Source organism: Pinus tabuliformis, chromosome 1_1 (assembly GCF_031772625.1).
Source record: "Pinus tabuliformis cultivar Carrire ecotype Pingquan chromosome 1_1, CPIR1, whole genome shotgun sequence".
Taxonomy (NCBI): Eukaryota; Viridiplantae; Streptophyta; class Pinopsida; order Pinales; family Pinaceae; genus Pinus; species Pinus tabuliformis.
In genome coordinates, this window is record NC_142297.1 from 207,256,172 (window position 1) to 207,265,369 (window position 9,198).

Here is a 9,198-nt window from a genome sequence, read left to right on the forward strand (position 1 = left end):
TAAGGAAAAACCTTACAAAATAAGGATTACACTATCGGGCCTGAAAAACATGAAGAAATGGCAAAAAACAGAGTTATCGGAGGCTTGGACAACGATGCATAGGAGTCGTCGAATCTGGCCAATCAACGGTTCAGATCCGATCGGCATATCACAATTGGCGAAGGCAGGCAGAGGCTATCGGAGGCTACCACATAAATGTTGCGACAACGATCAGCGCGGGTCAATGAGGACCGTTGATCAAGTGCGCAGATTGACGACCTAGGTTAACTCGCAATATCGCGTCGATAAAACACAAGGGAGTGCTTATCAATGACATGGGGACTATGCAATATGCGATTGCGATATAATCACATCGCAATATCGCATCGGAGTAATACAAAGGAGCGGGGCCGGCACAAAGGCGAATTGCGATAGCCAGGCCTGACAGGGTTATGGGTGATATTTGATATATTTTGAGATCCGGAAACAGGGGTTTTCTATGTATTTCGCATTTTATTTAAATAAATGAAATGTGCCCGATGCAATATATATACGGACCCAATGGAACTTATAGATGCGAATATATAAAATTTCAAGTCCGATATAAGCCATTTTGTCAAGATTTTCTTTATATTTGGGATTTTTAACAATAAACCCAAATACAAAGGAACCCACGCCTATGCGACTTGCGATAACGATTTAAAGGCAAACCTGATGGAATATAGGGTAGAATTAATGATTTTTGAAGTCTGATAAACAATAGATTGGCAGATTTTCCCGGGATTTAGAGTATTTCTCTGGGTAAACAAAGAACGACCATGTTTGGGATTTCAAAGGTGCCGATGGTCCCTTCCGTTGCAGAATAGGTGGCCACCTTCCCTGGAGGCATTAACAAATTATTACTTAACGCTTAGAGAGGGATTTTAGCAAATAGAGACTGGGAGCTAGAGAGCTCAGAAGAGGAAACGAACAGACAACGCTGATTGGATTAAAAGCCACAGAATGACAGAGACAGGGACAAGCAGTGCTGAGACAGAGTGAAACAGAGACAGAGAGCGAGAGGGAGAGTCTGTGTACTCAGAGAGACTTGAGGGATTCAAGTAAACTCTTGTTGTTTTGTATTTGTTGTGTTGAGACTCAAATTGAACTCACTTTTCTAAAACTCTGCTCTTGAAGACATAGTAGAGAGGTCACCACTGAAGGCTAGACCAGGAGACGTAGCCCAAGAGTTTTGGGTGAATGCCATAATAAACTTGCTATGTTATGTGTGTTTGTCTATTATGTTTCTCTAACTGCTCATTGTCTATATTATTTGCAATCTTATCGATCCATTGCACTAAGTAATGTAGGAAAATCCATGTGCATGAGTCTGTAATACCTTAAAAGTAATCTAAGATCTCATTATCAGATCAAGTGGTATCAGAGCTTCAGGTTTGCTAATGTTAGACAAACTTGTGCGAGATTGTTGAATGCTAACTAGGTCAAAGCTCAAACTAGGAGAAGGAGAACTTGTTGAGGCTAATCCAGAAATTGGAAGAGTCTATCCTAGGAGGAGAATGGCAGAAAAAAGCCCATTGGAATCAGAATCTTAGTTCATGGACAGTTTCATGACCATGAGAGCCATGGCGGAAGAGATGTATCGAGAAGTTAAGAAAGGTCGAGGTGAAAGTACTTCAACCTCCAAACAAGACAAAGGAGCAGAGGAACCTTCTATAGATTCCTTAGAGGGCAAAGGGAAAGGGGAAAAGCTTCCTCCATCATCTCCTCCACCCTCACCTCCATCATCCTCATCTCCTAGCCCTGAAAAGAAAAAGAAGAAAACATTTGTGATTAAATTAGATGTGAAATTTGATTTGCCAATCTATGATGGAGAATCAAATGCAGAAAAGCTAGATAACTAGATTGGACAGATTGATGTATATTGCAAGGTGTAGAACATTGATTCGAAAGGGACAAAGATTCAGCTGGCTAGCCTTCGCCTTGGAGGAACTGCCCTAGTGTGGTGGGAAGGCAAGACACAAGCTGATCTGAAGAGACATGGTAAAATTCTTTTTACTTAGAATTAATTTGTTTCTACCATTAAAAAATAGTTATATCCACTAGCATTTATGTAGCAAGCAATAATGAGTTAACAAACTCTTCACCAATTAAAGGGCCAAAGTGTACAAAGCTATACCCAGGAATTTAGAAAAAGAGCTTTAACTTTAGGCATTTCTTTAGACTCACCTGAAACTTTGCTGAAGTATATAGGTGCTTTGCAGGGCTATTTGAAGCACACCATTCTCATGTTTAATCCCACTAGCCTAGATGATGTATCAGTTCATGCTACACATCTAGAGGCTAGAGGCAAGAATGTGAACCCAGAGATTGGGGGATCATCAAAACCCTTTGCAAGCAAGAATAAGGAAAAGAAGAAGTTGAAATGGTAAGAGAGGAAGGCAAATGTTGTACAGAAGGACAAACCTTCATGCACTCACTGCAAGAAGGATGGACACGATGATGAACACTGTTAGTCTTTGCATCTGGAGCTGAAACCCAAGAAGTTCGGTGGTAAGAAGAAGAAGATTGCTGCTGCTATTCAGAAATATTTGGGGCCAGACTTAGGTTATGAAACAACAATCACAGCCACAGGTATAAAAGGTAAAAATTATGAAGCATCTACAAGTAATTCTTCACAATCTATTGATAATGAAGATAATGAGAGGAAAATACATGAATTTTTTCATATTTGAGTTATTTCCAAGCATCAAAAGATTGATATCTTATTTGATAGTGGATCACAAGTAAACTTGATTTCTAAAACAATTGTAAAGAAGTTGGGCTTACTAACAACACCTCACAAGAAGCCATATCCATTAGGTTGGGTATGTGATAAGGCAAAGCTACAAGTGACTAGACAATGTAAACTTAGGTTTGCTATTAGGTCAACATCTGTAGATGAGGTTGAGTTAGATATAGTTCCCTTGGATATATGTGGTATTGTTTTAGGAAGTCCTTACTTGTGTTAGGCCCCTATACTACTAGTGTAGCCCCTTATTGTTATTAGTACAACCGCTTATTATATTGTTGTACCCATGTAGTCCCCATATTGTTATTATTGTGCCCCATAGAAGCCCACTATTGTTATTATTGTGCCCTTATATTATTATTGTTATGTCGACTCTGATTATATTATGACCCCTTAGACTCCTACATATAGAAATGAGGTCTTGTCATTTGTATCATCGAAGAATTTTTCATTTGTGTAATGTAAAGGAGGTTTCCCCCTCGAAGAGGCTGAATTATAAGGCGTTGATCTATCTTTTCTATATTTTTGTGGGTTGGTTTCATAACATTTGGTATCAAATCTGTGGATTCTAGGGTTTCGCTGCTCCAAACAGGTCATTGTGGCATTTTCGATATAAATTTTTCTCTGCGCCATTTCAGATGCTAAAAAAAAAAACCATTTGAGAAGAAATCGTTCTGAATCTTGGGTCCGAATTTCAGAGCTTGTGTTGCTATATTTTCGGATATATGATTTGAGGATGTTAGGGGTTTTGCAAGCTCCAAAATTTAAGCTAAAATAGGTCATCGTGAGATTTTCGCTATAACTATTTCGCTACGAAGTTTCAGAAGCTAATAAAAAAGCCTATTTGAGAAGAAATCAGTCTGAACCTTCGCTCTGAATTTCAAATCCTATCTCTCTATGTTTTCGGAGATATAGTCTGAGGAAGTTAGGGTTTTTGCAAACCCCTGAATTACATTCCAAACAGGCCACCTTGGGAAAATAGTCATAATCGTCTCTCTGATCACCAGATTGAAATTTCTTCAGAAATTACAGAAAGAGGACAGACTGTAGTTTCATATATATGTTTTTTAGATCCAAAGGTCAAAACAGGGACATGTGGCACTTCATACAAGTTTGCTCTTCTGAAAAGGTATATAGTCAGATCATTTTGGGAGATGTGCATAACTCTTTCTTGTAGAATCCAATTTTGATCAGACTGGTGGCATTGGTAAGAGGACACAGAGGGCTACTGCAGGTCACAATTTCAAATCTGGAAGAGCCGAAAATACAGAGTTATAGTCATTTCAAGATTGAGCTCCTAAAATCAAGAAAAGATGATATAAGGAAGTTTGATGGCAAGGATCTGGTAAATTGGATACTACAGATGGAGCAATATTTTGATCTACATGAAGTGCAACTATTACAAAAGGTATGTATTGCATCTTCATATTTAGAAATAGGTCAATTTTTATGGTATAAAGGGCTTTGTTCTCGTAAACCACTTGTTACGTAGTCAATTTTCACAGAGGAAATGATAGCACATTATGAGGATACAAAGAGAAACTCATTCTTTAGCCAATTGATAAATCTCAAACAAAAGGGTTCAATGGAAGAGAACATTGAGAACTTTCAAAAATTGAATAGAAGGATAAATTATATTCCAAAGAAGCAAAGGATTGATGTCTTCATAGGGACTTTAAAGGATAATGTTCAACATGAGGTTTGTTTTTTGGAACTTGATTCATTGGAGGAGGCATTTGAGTTGGCAAGAAAAATTGAAAGCAAAATTATGGAAACAAGGAATCCCACCACTCATGACTATAATTATGGAAGTGTTTCTTCTCCTAGCCTTCCACAACCTACAAGGCTTACACCACAACAAATGGAAGAAAAAAGAGAAAAATGACTTTGTTACAATTGTGATAGAAAATGCACTAAAGGTCATAAGTGTGCTAAGAAGAAATTATTTTACATAGAGTATGAAGATGAGGAAAAAAAGGATTAAGAAACATCAAAAGAAGAGGATATACGCCAGGACCCAACCCTAGAGAAGGAAGAAATGAATCCAACCATTCTTGTGAAGCATTGGTAAGAATTACCACTCAAACTCTCAAGATAGAAGGACATATCAAGAAGAAAAAGGTTCAAGAAGTGAAAGATCACATCGAGAAAGAAGAAATGAATCCAACCATATCTTGTAATGCATTGGCCGGAATACTACTCCTCAAACTATCAAGATAGAAGGACATATCAAGAAGAAAAATGTTCAAGAAGTGAAAGATCACATCAAGCATCAAGAAATGAATTCGACCATATCTTGTAAAGCATTGGAAGAAATTACCACTCCACAAACTCTCAAGATAGAAGGAAATATCAAGAAGAAAAAGGTTCAAGCAATGAAAGATCACATCGAGCATCAACAACAAGTTCTCTGACTTTTAAAGGATAATGCCACTTTGGTGCAGAATCAAATAAAACAACAGGTGGATCAACATCGTAGTGAAAAAAGTTTTGATGTAGGTGATTGGGTATTTTTACAGTTACATCTCAAGCAAGCTATTTATGAGAAGGAAATGTTGGCAATACTACACGCACTTAAGAAATGGCGACCTTACCCAATGGGAAGACACTTCAACGTAAAAATGGATCATTATAGTCTTCAATACATTTTAGAACAAATATTATCTTTAGTAGAACATAAAAAATGGGTCACAAATATGTTGGGTTATGACTTTGACATCATCTACAGAAAAGGGAAGAAATTTTTTGTTGCAGATGCACTCTTAAGAAAGGATGAGGATGTGGAAGCATTGTTTTGTGCTATTTTTATTATCCAACCAGATTGGATAAATGAAGCAAGGGATGAATGGAAGAAGGACAAAGAAGTGTGGCCACTTATTCAAAAGTTGCAGAATATCCCAATTCAAACAATATTGCTAGAACTTGAAGAGGAAGGAAAAACCATATTGGAACCTGGAGCAGTCACAGAAACAAGAACTCAATAGCTACGAAATCGATCAATTTAAGAGTATCTCATCAAGTCAAAGAACTTACCCGCTGAATATTCCACATGGGAGGACAATATTTTTATATAGAAGCATCAAGAACTACTCAAGCGTTGAGGACAACACTTTTTGAATGAGAGGGGCATGTTAGGCCCCTATACTACTAGTGTAACTCCTTATTATTATTAGTACAACCCCCTTATTATATTTTTGTACCCATTTAGTCCCCATATTGTTATTATTGTGCCCCATAGAAGCCCACTATTGTTATTATTGTGCCCTTACATTATTATTGTTATGTCGGCTCTGATTATATTATGACCCCTTAGACTCCTATATATAGAAAGGAGGTCTTGTCATTTGTATCATCGAAGAATTGTTCATTTGTGTAATGTAAAGGAGGTTGCCCCCTTGAAGAGGTTGAATTATAAGGCGTTGATCTATCTTTTCTATCCTTTTGTGAGTTGGTTTCATAACAACTTGAATGATATAAAAGCCATTTTCTAAAGAGTCGAAAATAAGTATCAACTCACTAAAGATGGAATAGAATATATTGTAAGAGCTCATAAACTAAAAAATAACTACTCTCTCATAAACTCAAGGTAGATGAAAAGAATTGTAAACTAATGCAAGCAATTTTTACTAATGGTTGTAAAGGAAAAGAACCCTGATAAAACCAATGTATTTGAAGGCTGTGATGCTAAACAGAAAGCTGATTTAGATAAAGTTGTTTCAGAATATGATATCCTATTTCAAGAACCTAAAGGTCTGCCACCCAAAATGGAAATAGTACATGATATTCATTTGCAGTAAGATGCTCCATTGCCTAACATCAGAATGTACAGGTTATCCTCTTTAGAGAATGCAGAGATCAAGAAGCAGGTACAAGAGCTGCTCGATAGAGGGTTCATAAGACCATGCACATCACCATGTGGATCTCCAATTGTACTAGTGAGAAAGAGAGATGGTTCATGGAGGATGTGCATTGATTACAGAGCACTGAATAAAATAACAATCAAGAATTGTTATCCTCTTCCTCGCATTGATGATCTATTAGATCAGCTGAAAGAAGCAGTTTACTTTTCCAAGTTAGACTTGCGTAGTGGCTATCATCAGGTCAGAGCAGCAGAACACGATGCATGGAAGACTGCTTTCAAAACAAAGCAAGGGTTGTATGAATGGTTGGTTATGCCTTTTGGATTAACTAATGATCCTGCCACTTTCATGAGAGTTATGAATGATGTACTCAGACCTTTTATTGATGATTTTGTAATTGTATATTTAGATGACATTATTGTTTTCAGTAAAACATGGGAAGAACATTTGAAGCATGTAAAGCAGACTTTAGATATTTTTAAAAGAGAAAATCTCTATGTGAAGTTATCAAAATGTGGATTTGGAAAACATCTTTAAATTATTTGGGTCATATTGTAGGGGGTGGTGAATTGAAGATAGATACCTTTAAGGTCGAAGTCATTGTGAACTGGCCTAAACCCAAATTTGCTACAAAAGTTAGGAGTTTCCTAGGAGAAACACAATATTGGAGAAAGTTTACTGCTAACTTTTCCTTGATTGCAACTCCCTTACATGCTTTAACAGGATTGAACAAGGTGTTTCAGTGGGGAGGCAAACATCAGAAATCCTTCGACACTTTGAAAGAAAAAATTAGTACAACACCAGTAGTAGCATTGATCTTCAATGACCATTTGAGATTGAAATAGATGCTAGTGACTATGCCATGGGAGTAGTGTTGATGCAACAAGATAAACCCATCTGTTATCATTATGAGACATTTACTTCTACAGTAGTTAATTATCCCACATATGATAAATAATTGTATGCATTAGTACAGAGTGTGAAAAAGTGGAAACATTACTTAATGGGCAAAGAAACAATTATACATACAGATCATCAACCACTTCAATATTTGACTCACAAACTAAATTGCAGCAATCAAGACACTATACTTAAGCATAACTCAGTATTGCATAAAAGCTACATTGAACAATATGCTCAAGATGTAGATTTTAAAGATGTATATGCAACTTTAAGTTAGGGCAAACAAGTAGAAGAATTGGATTATCATGTTAAGGACCAACTCTTATATCATTTGGGAAAGTTATGCATTCCTCAAACTAAAAGAGTTAACATAATCCGAGAAGCGCATACTTCCTCTAATATCAGGTCATTTTGGGGTAAGTAAAATAGTTGCACAGTTGCAAAGGTTCTGTTATTGGCCAAGAATGCATGAAACAATTTCTAGATATATTAAAGGGTGTACCATGTGTGCTAAAAGCAAGCCCAACAATAGAAAATTAGGCTTGTACACTCCACTTTCGATTCCTTCTCATCCTTGGGAAAGTGTTTCCATGGACTTTGTTGGGGGATTGCTAAAATCTAGAAAAGGTCATGATTATTTATATCTTATTGTGGACAGGTTCAGCAAAATGTGTATTTTAATACCTTGTAACAAGCCGATTATAGTTGAACAAATAGCAAAGTTGTTCTTTCAGCATGTATGGGTTCATTTTGGGTTACCCACTTCTATTGTATCTGATCAAGATTCATGATTTGTTGGGAAGTTTTGGTCAAATCTGTAGGAATTGATGGACACCAGATTGAAGAAGAGCATAACATTTCATCCACAAATAGATGGCCAAACATAGGTGGTCAACAGGACAGTGATCCAGTTGCTCGGGGGCTATTGTTGCAAGCATCCCAAGCTTTGGGATGAACATTTGTGTTATGTGCAACATGCTTACAATCGTGCTAAGCACTCTTCTACACAGAGATCTCCTTTTGAGATTTGTTTTGGTTCTACACCAAAGTCTCCCTTGGATTTTGTCTTTGGAAAAGACATAGTAGTTGGTGGACACAGTGATGTGGACAATGTAACCAAGTTCATTGAACAGATCTAAGAAAGTCACCAGGCAGTACAGGAATAGCTGGAAAGAAGCCAGGCCAAGTACAAGGCAAGGCATGATAAGCATTGAATTGAGGATAGCTTCCAAGTTGGTGATCAAGTCTGGCTGTACGTCAGCAAAGACAGAATGCAAGGTGAAGGTAAGAAGCTGAAACTAATAAGGTATGGGAATTTCAAGATACTTGAGAAAATTGGTGAAAACGATTTTCGCCTTGATTTTCCAGCTTACATGCATATATATTCAGTCATTAATGTAGAGAACTTGAGACTATATGAACCTTCATTGATTGAAGATCCCGAAGAGCAAAGTCAGTTGCCTTCTATTAATGATCTGTTGCCTGAATATCTCAATAAGTTGCAGGAAGGCACAGTTCTGGATAGGAAGGTGAGAAGTACGCGCAGAGGGGATGTTGAGTACCTCAGAATCGGACTCAAAGGTTCAAAACCAAGCAATGCACGATGTATAGAGATTGGACAAGCAAGGAAGTTGTATCCTCACTTGATCAATGATTAAAAACCAACTT